Source organism: Meles meles, chromosome 14 (genome assembly GCF_922984935.1).
Source record: "Meles meles chromosome 14, mMelMel3.1 paternal haplotype, whole genome shotgun sequence".
NCBI classification, from domain to species: domain Eukaryota; kingdom Metazoa; phylum Chordata; class Mammalia; order Carnivora; family Mustelidae; genus Meles; species Meles meles.
In genome coordinates this window covers 24,044,956-24,057,287 of record NC_060079.1, presented here as the reverse complement: position 1 = coordinate 24,057,287, position 12,332 = coordinate 24,044,956, and positions in this window count along the sequence as shown.

Here is a 12,332-nt window from a genome sequence, read left to right as displayed (position 1 = left end):
ACATTTACATATTGCAATGTGATTACCACCATAGTGTTAGCTAACACCTTTATCATGTCACATAATTATAACTGTTTTCTTTATGGTGAGAATAATTATGATCTAGTCTCTTAGCAACTTAGACATTTATAACACAGTACTATTGACTATAATCATTATGCTGTACATTGGGTTGTCAGGACTTACTTATTCAGTAGTTGTAAGCTTGTACTCTTAAACAGCATCTTCCCATTCCACCCCCTTCCTACCGTACCTCCCTGCCACCTGCCCCAGTAACCACCATTCTACTGTCTCTTTTTATGAATCTGGCTTTTTTAGATTCTGCACACAAGTGGTATTATACAGTATTTGTCTTTCTCTGTCTGATATCTCACTTAGCAGAATGCCCTCACGATTCATCCATGCTGGCATAAATGGCAGGATATTTTTTTTCGTCATGCTTGCATAATATATCATGGAAGAATTGGAATCTTTTTTATCTAACATCCATCCATGGACACTTAGGTTGAATCTGTATCTTGGCTACTGTGAATTATGCTGCAATAGACATGGGAATGCAGATATCTCTTTTTTGTTGTTGTTGTTTTTTTGGTTTCATTTCCTTTGGATATATACCCAGAGGGGGATTGCTGGGTCATAGGGCAGTTCTACTTTTAATTTCTTGAGGAACCTCCATACTGTTTTTCATAGGGGCTGAGTGAATTTACATTCCCACGAGCTGTGTGCCTGGGGTCCCATTTCTCCACATCCTCAACAATACTTATCTCTTGTCTTTTTGATGATAGCCATTCTAATGAGGTGATATCTCATTGTGGATTTGATTTGCTTTTCTTTGGTGCTTAAGGACGTTGAGTATCTTTTCATTGCTTATTGGTCATTTAAATGTCTTCTTTGGAAAAATGTGCTAGTTACTCTGCCTTTTTTTAAAATCACACTGGGCTCTGACACTACCCCTGTGTCCCTAGCAGCTGATGCCCCAGAAGCTGACATATGTAGCATCACTGGGGGGCCTCAGAGCTGGTCTTTCACAGGGAGCAAGGACAGCCGGGGCAGCGGAGGGAGGCGGGCAGGGGCTGGGCATGCCTGCCTTGGGTTTGCACCCTGGCCACGAGGGCCTATCCGTGTCCCTGGGTGCTTGCCTCCCACCAAGCTGTATGCCTGCTGCCCTGGCCTCCTGGCCTCCATCCTGCCCTGGCCCTCTTTGACTGCCTATTTTTTAATCAATTGTTTTTGTTGTCATTGAGTAATGTGAGTTCTAGATATAATTTAGATATTAATCCTTTATTTAATATATGGTTTGCATATATTTTCTCCCATTCTGTAGGTTGCCTTTTCATTTCATTGATTTGTTTCGTTTGCTGTGCAGAGCTTTAGTTTGATGTAGTCCCACTTGCTTATTTTCCTTCGTCATGTGTCATATCCAAAAAATCATTACTGAAACTATGTCAAGGTGCTTCTTCCTCATGTTTTCTTCTAGGAGTTTTATGATATCAGGTCTCTTGTTTAAATCTTTAATTTATTTTGATTTAATTTTTGTGAGGGTTCTTGATTAGGGGTTCAATATCATTTTTCTGCATGTGTTTATCAGCTTTTTCAGCACCATTTGTTGAGATTATCTTTTTTCCAATCAGGTGTTCTTGGCTTCCTTATCAAATGTTAGTTGACTGTATACATGGGGGTTTATTTCTGAGCTTTTTTATTCTGCTCTATAGGTCTGTGTGTCTGGTCCATCCCAGCTCCATCAAACCAAAAATGACAGTGTGGCAGGAAATCTTCTTGGCCTATTAACTGTCACTTTTGGTTTGATGGAGCTGGGATGGATCCAGAAAAGTTTCCATGGCATTCCAGCCCAATTCATCCACTGATAACAGAAAATTATTAGTGTTGGAACAAAAGATTATAAAAATATTTGAAGAAATCAACCTTTATGCACATTGTCAGATACAATTTCATAAAACCAAACCTTTGAGATATTGGACTATCTTGCTTATATTTTTAGTAGGATGATTTTTAGTATCCCTTATCAACCATAATTCACCCCTCCCACCCCACCTTTCAAGGTTGTTTGAAATTAGTGAACTTAGGAGCAAGGACTAGTATACAGGGTAATCTATTCCCTGAAAGAAAGAAAATGTGAAGTCATCTACTATGCTGGTTTTATCTATTCCCTCTAGACTGTGACCTAGTCTAATAGGAAGTAAGGAGCCTATATTTGTATACTAAGACACAGCCTTCCTGCCTTTTTGAAAAGGACCAAGAATGAAAAAGCAAGCTGTGTTAGTCTGGTTTCTCTGGGAAGTAGACACTAAGATGAGATTAAATGTGTAAGGATTTTATTAGGGGGAATGCCCATATGAGAGAAAAATGGAGAGGGAGTTGGACAGAGTCATTGGACTATCATGCAAGTCTAACAAGTGAAAGAGGAGACTCTGTTGAGTAGAAGTGTCCTTGACCATTGTGTGGCTTAAGAAATGTTCAGGAAGTCCACTGGGGCATCCTTGACCCAATGTTGTCTCTCGGGAATCCTCTGTTTCCTGGGAACAAGACAGCTTACCACATGAGTCAGTGGCTGGGAGTAGCTGGTGGCAAGTATGATCTTGGTACAGATGTGGTGGTGGATATCAGAGTGCAGTACTGGGACCTTGGTCAATTATATTCCCCATAGTTGAAGATCTGAAAGGTATAGCCTCTTGGCAACCTCAAAACCTTAATTAGCTTTTGCTAGAAATTAAAGAGAGTACTAGATGCTCCTTTTGCAAAATATAGAAATCCAAGTTTGTTGACCTCTGTTGGCATGGATAACTTTAAGAAGAGAGTGAAATAATAGTAAACCAAAAGAGAAGGAATAACATATCATGGACGTTCCTAGAAATATATAACATTAGAACTGTGTGGTTTATGAATTATTTTCTGTTTAAGTTCTGTTGCATCCTCTTGATTAGGTGCCATTAATAACTTTCTTAAAAATTTAAACAAAAACTTTTCAAGTAAGTTGACTTCTCAGGTCCAAAAACATCTGCATTAGATATTTGGTGTGTAGTGACATAGCAAAAACAAATATAGGACAGGAGCTCTGACCTGTGACTTGTTGACAGATTCACAGATGATCATGTTCTTGTTTTAAAAACAGGTGACCTAGGCATATAAGCAAGATATCAGATATTTGAGAATCGACTTTTTGCTAGTGGTTTTATTTTATTTTTCACACTATCAAGTCCTAGAGTGGGCAAGCACAGGAAAGCATGAACGCTGATGTCACTAAAATGTCACCCAAACGGGCATGAAACAACCACAGCAAAAGGGCCTTCAAACCTGATTTATTCTTCTGTCTTCTCTCTAAATCACAATTTGTGCTGATAAGGTGACCTAATTTATTTAAAAGTGAAATGGAGAAGCTGAACGAAAATTGAGTGAACCGCAGGTTTATGTGTTGAACACCTCCATTAGCAGCAGTGCCATAGGCAAAAGGGGATGGGAGAAATGCAGTCAGAAACAAGATTTAGAGATGAGAAGACTCATGAGATAGTCTCACTTAGCTCACCATTTTAATGCTTAAAAGGCTGGGAGTGAAGGAGGATATTCTAAGTAATCTATTTTCTGATTCTTTCTCCTTCTTTATTATAAATGATTTAGCTCATGGCTTTTCTATTACCCTCAGCAAGATAGTCCTCAAAATAAATAAATAAATAAATAAAAGTCAACAGTATCAGAAGTTTTTCTCATATGAATTTCCTTTTTGGAGACAATTCTTCTATTGCATTCATCTCAGAACAACTCTGAAATTCTTTTCCTCCTTGCATTCACTCTCTGAGATACCCACCAACCATTATTCATCATTTTAGCCTTCCCTTTACCTGGCTGTGGCTCTTCTTTCCTTTCTGATGTGTGGGCACATCAAATCCTTTGAGACAATTTGCATATGTGATTTTACCAATGGCTGCTGGTCTCTTCTGTTTTCCACCTAGCTCTTGAGAGGTTCCATAGCCTGTGACTAAGTGGCACATAATAGTGATCTCTTCCCAAAGAAATTTATTCGAAGGCAACAAAATTTCCTTGCCTATTGGAATCAGTCCTTTTTTAAAAATTAAATTAAATTAAAATTTTTTGGGTGTTCCGAAATTCATTGTTTATGCACCTCACCCAGTGCTCCATGCAATATGTGCCCTCCTTAATACCCACCACCAGGCTTACCCAACCCACCAACCACCTCCCCTCCAAAACCCTCAGTTTGTTTCTCAGAGTCCACCATCTGTCGTGGCTTGTCTTCCCCTCCGATTTCCCCCAACTCACTTCTCCTCTCTATCTCCCAGTGTCCTCCATGTTATTCCTTATGCTCCACAAGTAAGTGAAACCATTTGATAATTGACTCTCTCTGCTTGACTTATTTCACTCAGCATAATCTCTTCCAGTCCCATCCATGTGATACAAAAGTTGGATATTCATCTTTTCTGATGGAGGCGTAATACTCCATTGTATATATGGACCATATCTTCTTTTTCATTCATCTGTTGAAGGGTATCTTGGTTCTTTCCACAGTGTGATGACTGTGGCCATTGCTGCCATGAACATTGGGGTACAGATGGCCCATCTTTCCACTACATCTGTATCTTTGGGGTAAATACCCACTAGTACAATTGCAGGGTCATAGGGTAGTTCTATTTTTAATTTCTTATGGAATCTCCACACTGTTTTCCAAAGTGGCTGTACAAGCTTGCATTCCCACCAACAGTGTAAGAGGGTTCCCCTTTCTCCACATCCTCTCCAACACTTGTTGTTTACTCTCTTGTTGATTTTGGCCGTTCTAACTGGTGTAAGGTGGTATCTCAATGTGGTTTTGATTTGAATCTTCTTGGTGGCTATGATGATGAACATTTTTTCATGTGTCTGTTAGCCATTTGTATGTCTTCTTTGGAGACGTATCTATTCATGTCTTCTGCCCGTTTTTTGACGTGATTATCTCTTTTGTTTGTGCTGAGTTTGACGACTTCTTTATAGATCTTGGATATCAGGCCTTTGTCTGTAGTGTCATTTGCGAAAATCTTCTCCCATTCCTTGGGTTGCCTCTTTGTTTTTGTTGACGGTTTCTTTTGCTGTGCAGAAACTTTTGATCTTGATGAAGTCCCAAAAGTTCATTTTTGCTTTTGTTTCCTTTGCCTTTGGGGACATGTCTTGAAAGAAGTTATTGGGGCTGATGTCGAAGAGGTTACTGCCTATGTTCTCCTCTAGGATTTTGATAGATTCCTGCCTCACGTTGAGATCTTTTATCCATTTCCAGTTTAGCTTTGTGTGTGGTGTAGGAGAATGGTCGAGTTTCATGCTTCTATACATAGCTGTCCAATTTTCCCAGCACCATTTATTGAAGAGACTTTTTTCCACTGTATATTTTTTCCTGCTTTGTTGAAGATCATTTGACCATAGAGTTGAGGGTCAATATCTGGGCTCTCTACTCTGTTCCCCTGGTCTATGTGTCTGTTTTTGTGCCAGTACCATGCTGTCTTGGTGATCACAGCTTTGTAGTAAAGCTTGAAATCAGGCAACATATCATCATCAATGGGTAAAAGCTGACAGCCTTCCCTTTGAGATCAGAAACACGACAGGGTTGTCCACTCTCACCACTGTTGTTCAACATAGTACTAGAAGTCCTAACAACAGCAATCAGACAACAAAAAGAAATAAAAGGTATTCGAATTGGCAATGGAGAAGTCAAACTCTCTCTCTTTGCAGATGACATGATACTTTATATGGAAAACCCAAAAGACTTCACCCCCAAACTACTAGAACTCATCCAGCAATTCAGTAATGTGGCAGGATACAAAATCAATGTACAGAAATCAGTTGCTTTCTTCTACACTAACAATGAAAATATAGAAAGGGAAATTAGAGAATCTGTTCCATTTACTATAGTACCAAGAACCATAAGATACCTGGGAATAAACCTAACTAAAGAAGTAAAGGATCTGTACTTGAGAATTACAGAACACTCATGAAAGAAATTGAAGAAGACACTAAAAGATGGAAGAGCATTCCATGCTCATTGATGGGAAGAATAAACGTTGTTAAAATGTCTATACTGCCTAGGGCAATCTATACTTTCAATGCCATCTGATCAAAATTCCGCTGGCATTTTTCAAAGAGCTGGAACAAACAATCCTAAAATTTGTATGGAACCAGAAGAGACCTCAAATTGCTAAGGAAATATTGAAAAAGAAAAACAATATTGGAATGAATTATTGCAGCTATTTGAAGCTGTGAGCCCTAACTATGTGAAATGGAAGATTAGATATCCCCATAGTCTACAAGGCTTGAAAATATTTCAGGAAGTTTAGTAAGCAAACAAACAAACAAACAAAAAACAGTCTTAGGAACATCTTCAGCATGCAGGGGAAGTTCCAACATATTTCACAAGAGAAAAAAGTAACACAGAGAAAGAGGAATTTCAGTCTTTCTGCTGATTACCCCTCCTCGAACTCTGCCTGCCCCCCTTCCAAGGAGGTTAGCAAGGGCAGCTGGTTGCAAGGCTGCAGCTGTTCTTAATTGTTGATTTTAGCTTTGCAGTGGTCCCAGGTGGGAGAGGATGCCATATCTGCCCCATTGAATGGACTTACATGTGTTTGAGAAATGTTTTCTTTCCTATGGGTTACTTGACACTCTAACAGACAAGCTATTATGATATACTGGCTGATGTCAGGAGACCTGCGTTTAATAGTCCCTACTTTCTCCTTCCTCTGATGTATAGACCTGCTAAAAAAAATTTGCTTTCTGTGCATTTCCCAGTCATTCTCCTTTCCATGATCTCTGCAAATGGGCAGGATACATCGACAGCAAGATGTAATATCAGGTATAAGATCTTAATGAACTTGCTCAGAGCAGACCCATTTAAAAAAAGCAACAAAAAATGAGTGTATCAGAAATTGGCTTTTTATAAAAGCAAATAAAAATGCTACTTGAGTAAAAATAATGAAGTCTGGTTTTACTTATTTTATTTGTTTTCTAAGAATGAATATACTAGAACTTGGGTTCTAAATTAGGGCTGGGCATGCATTCATGTTTGTTCTAAGGATGAAATAATGAGGTTCCATTAGTGGGCTGTGCATGTCACATGAGTCACATTGAATGCATTAATCTGAATATACTGATACTAGCCCAGGACTTGTGCCTCTCTCCCTCCCCCTCACTCGGGTTTTAGGGAGCTTGGGCTCCTTCCTTGGACCCCATGCTTGCTCTGGTCCAAATCTGACCAATCTCCCATAGCTCCCCTGAAAGCCCACTTCTAGACTATGTTCTGAGAAGCATCTAGGCATCCCTGGTCCTGTGTCTACCCTGGTGTGGACCCATTTAGGTCTGATTGGTGGCTATATTTAGAGATGGAATGAGGGGGTGCAGAACCTGCACATGCTGTCTGGAGTACCCACATGCATTTAATCAGTGCTCCTCAGGTGAGCAAAGAAAGAGGCACCCGAACCTGGTCTCCATATGTGTTTTTGCCTGGACATTACAAATATTAAGGATGAGCCTCTCTTATTGGCTAGTGCAATACTTCAAAAAAGGAAATGAACATGAGTTTTAAATTAGAAAAGTAGATTATTTCTCACTCATTTTAAATCTAAAGTCACGTGTACAGGAAATTAGTCTCAATGGAAACAGAGAATGAAACTCTCCACTTTGGTTCCCCCTTTTAAGATATGTGAATTGCCTCTCTCAGTGGAAGATGCATTTATTCAGATGTTAATTTGAATGTTTGAAAGTTATTGATACTTTAGTGAAGTACATTTGAACGATCAATAGTAACATTTTGTTGCAGTACAATAATGTTGAACAGTATTTTAAAAACCTGCAAATTGTGTCAATATCTTGAAGACTGTTGGAGCTCAGGATTATTATAATAAGCATAACCACAACTCTGAATTATATTAGTTCAATCAAACACCTGGACTAGTCAACCAAATAAAAGGCTCTGCAAATTTATTATAATGCCCAGCCCAGTAAGGGCTCCAGAAGTATTTACTGTATTTTAAAAATTGACTTAATGTTTGGTCATGGTAGCTCATCTAATACTCCAAGATAGAGTCAGCTTAAATCTTCTGATGTTTCAGTGGCCCTGAAAACCAATCCTAGCTTCTAAAGCCGATGGCTCTGATGATTTGTCAGATACTTTAGTGTGAGAAAGTGAAGCTAACTTTTTCATTTGCAATGGAAGTAGATGCAAAAATATACTCAAATCAGTATAGTTTAGATTATATCCAGAAAACTAGCCCACTTCAGTCCCAGCTTCATAATGGTGTCAGTCCATTTTGGGGGCAATGTCCCTTTGATCTTTGTTGCAGTGGTTTGAACTGGCCTTAGTTAAATAATGCATGACAAAAATCAAATACAAAAATAAAACCCCAACAAGCATGATGGTTTCTGTTAGATTCTTTCCAGGAGAGTATATTATCTTTCTGTGATTGTGGATGAGTTTCAGAGTGTCTCAGTAGAGGAGGAGTTATGTAGTCAGAAGACTGAAAGGTCTTCTGTGACTTTGCCTTAAAGCATTGTGGGATTTCCCCTCTAATCTTATTTCCCTACCTTGAATACCCTAATTTGTATTTTATGTGTTCTGTTCCTAAATGGACTTAAATCTCAGGGTTTTTCAAATTGTGAATCTTGACCCATTAGTGGTTGTTAAATTAAATTAGTGGGTGGGAGCAGCACAAAATGAAATAGAGTGAAACAGAGTAGAAATAATCCAAGCACATCTTAGGTAACAGAAAGGAATTGTTCCATAAGCACAACTTTTGTTTCAGTTGTGTGTGTATGAGACAGTACTGAAAATTGCTGTAAAATACATTCTTTGCCTGGGTTGTAATGAGAAAATGTGAAAAAGCACTGACTTAAGGCAAATGGTTTGAGAGTGGATTTTAGGTATGTGATGGGCATTAAGAGTGAGAGGTATGTGAATAACTTTCACCACTCCATATAGGCAGCTAGCCTCCCACTTCGCACCTTTTGATGTTTCTCTTTTATAGTTGCTTTGTACAGGACCATCATGAAGCCAAAACACTCTTTTTTTTAAATTATTTTTTTATTTATTTGACAGAGATCACAAGTAGGCAGAGAGGCAGGCGGAGAGAGAGAGCCAAAGGCAGAGGCTTAACCCACTGAGCTACCCAGGTGCTCCAAGTCAAAATATTCTTGAATGAAAATTAGTTTTGAGCTTGTAAGGTACTTTTGTCTATGTTCTACCATTTGATTGTGGATTCTAAATTCTAGTGCTTTTGTCTATGTTCTACCATTTGATTGTGGATTCTAAATTCTAGATGCTAGGTTCATCCCAGCAATGAGGCCAGGTTCAACTCTCTGCCTCTAAGGAACCTCCAGCAGGGTATTATCTCACCTGTTTTGATGATTCAGTGTTCATATGACTACTGCCTTGAAGTGGGTGCACTTAACTTTTGAAGGTATGCTGCTGTTATTTGGTTTAAGTAAGGTATGACTGGCCATATAATATCTCCAGTAGCAAAAGGTTGCTATTAGAAGGGAGTGAAACAAGCAGGTGGCATGGGTGCTTAAGAATAAAGGTAACAAGTAGAAGAAGATGGCTCCTGGATGGTAGGCAGTTCCATGGGGGCAGGATGGCCCAGTATCTTATTGCTTACCGGTTCATAGAATACTCCACTGAGGATCACAGACAGACTCAGGCAGCCCGTTGCTTTTCAAAGGGAGTGTTTTTAGTAGTGTTATTCCATGACCATTCCAGGGGCCCAACTGTTTCACTCTGGAATTGCTAACAATTCCCTTCACTCCAAATCAATTGCCATTTATTACAAGCCCATTAGTACTTTTCCCCTGGGGAAACATAGAGACAGGGTAGAATGCTTGGATGAAAAGATGCGGGTTTACCTCTTGAGCATTTAATTAGTGGACTCTATTTTCAAGCCTCTTCCATCAAGTAACACCAGCTGATGCCAAGGAGAATGGGAGTCAAGTTGTCTTTGTTGTTTCTATTGAAGGCTCCTGGTATTCACCAAAAAAGGCCTTGGAGAAATCTCAAGCCAAGAAGGAGTTAAACTGAGTGTCTACACAGTGAGGCTTTGTTCTGGCAACATCCCATCAGTTTAGGTCATTTTTGATGACTTCATTCTCCTGGTGACATCAGCTTCTAATCTCCTGAAGGTGAATTCATGTGCGATTGCTTCAAAATACTCACTCCCTGAGTTCCAGGCCATTCCCATTGATATATGGACAGAGCTTGTCTTTCCCAGGCCACAGTCTGGTCTGTGCACTGCATTTGTGCTTACCATATCATATTACTGTGTGGACATTATGTCACTAACTGGCACAACTCAGCTGAAAAATGAAATATGTTTGTTGCAAGCAAAAATCTTAAAGCTAACACCAACTCTCCTGCATCCTACCCCAGGTATAAAATAAAAAGATTAGAAGGATGTCTCCAGTACATTTTGGGTTGATATTCTAATTATTCTCTCTCTCTGCTCTCTTTAGATGGCCTGAGGATTGACAGTATTTTTCTTATGGTCTTCGGTCCATTATACCCACTAACTCTCAAAAATATTTTGTTACCAATGGCATGAATTGAATCTAAGATTTTGAAATAATTTAACCCTGTTCTGAAATATCAATTCTGGAATGAAGCTAACTTGTTTACCTTATAAAACCATTTCCTATACTTTGTCTTTCAAATGTTATAAAAATATAAAGGGTGGACAAGGAAGCAGCTCAGGCTTATGGGGTGATTGCCTGGAGTTGGCTTTGACCAAGATGGTGTTGTGCCTTGCCCAAAGCTGACGGGGGTGTGGATGCCTCTTGGTATTGTGGGGCATGGACTGTAAGAGTCCTTGGAGCTTGTCTAATCTCATAGACCAGTGTTAGCACATATTATATACTTTACTGCCCTTTTCCTATAATGCACAGTTAGTGGTGACACCCAGTTATATCATCAGAGATTCAGAATGTCACAGTACCTTCCTGAGCCCTGTTGTTCTCCCATGGCTCCCACCCTTGAGGGGAGGGAATGTGTTGTACTTGGGGTCCTACGTCTTCAGCTGGGTCCTGAGCCAAGATGGGGCAGAGGACAGGAGCTCCTCTGCAGAGAAGCAGAGTCCTTCTACCATTTCCAGGATCCCATACATCCATTTCTTCTTCTGATGAATGGCTCTTGGCATTCAACTGTGGCTTCTGGTGGACAGAACCAGCAGGGTACACACTGGGAGTTGAAATCCTGTCAGGGAAGTTTCATGTTAACACAGTATTTTTAAGAGGAGAGACTTGTGTTTAAACAAACCAATACAATACCACTCACACTGTTTATCTTCATTTCATACTGAAGGGAAAGAAGGCAATGAATAGAGCTCTTCCCTCTTATAAGAGTAACTACAATTTTCAAATAGTCATGACCATGTATACTCAGTTTTGGCATCAGCCTACAGACTACAGGGGTACTGAAAAGATACTCTTTCTACCCCTTCCTCTTTACAAAACAAATTTAGAGGATTTTTTGAGGAAGGAAATAAAGCCACTGGATGACTTGCAAATATATTTTTAAATGCAGGGATGGTTAGGCTTTCTGAGTTTCAGATCTGTTTTAGTTGAGGATGGGGGTGGGGGTGGGAGATTGGCTGCAACAGAGGAAGCTGGTGGAATCTTAGTCCCGGATGCTGGCACTATTACCATTCACATCTGCTCAGGATATATGAAGATACCAGATTTTTTTAAGGGCTTAATATAAAGTAAACCAACTTTCTTTCTCCTCTTGCTGCATTTCCAAAGAGGCAGAAATATTAAAGAAGCCTCTTTACAAACACTTTGTCAATGCCATTCTCTTCCTTAGTTCATGCGGAAAAAAAAAAATAGAAGAGAGAATAAAGAAGAGAGCCCTTCACAACCTAATTAAGTGAAAATAAAAAAAAAAATCTCTTGTGCCCAGTTTTTTACTTACTGTCTCCTGGCAGCAGAACTGTTTACACACACACACACACACACACACACACACACACACACACACACTTTATAATGCGCATGTTTTATACAAGCCCATATTTACAGCCTTCCCCTCCAAATAAAGAAAGCCTCCTGAGGAATTGGAATTTCCCATTTCCCTGCTCCCTGAAAGCCTGAGAATAAGAAGGTGAGACCTTCTTATTTGACTGAGAAGACTGTAGGAACTCCCCCCTTCTAAGTGTAAAATGCCTCATGTGGACAGTAGGGCTGTAGTCTCACTTGTAATAAGGAGCCAGTAGTTCATGTACTCTGTATCCCTCCTACACACTGCTGGGTGGTGGCTGGAAAGGGAGTGCTTTCTTTCTGTTTCTGAGGAGACAGGGAGACATTTGCTT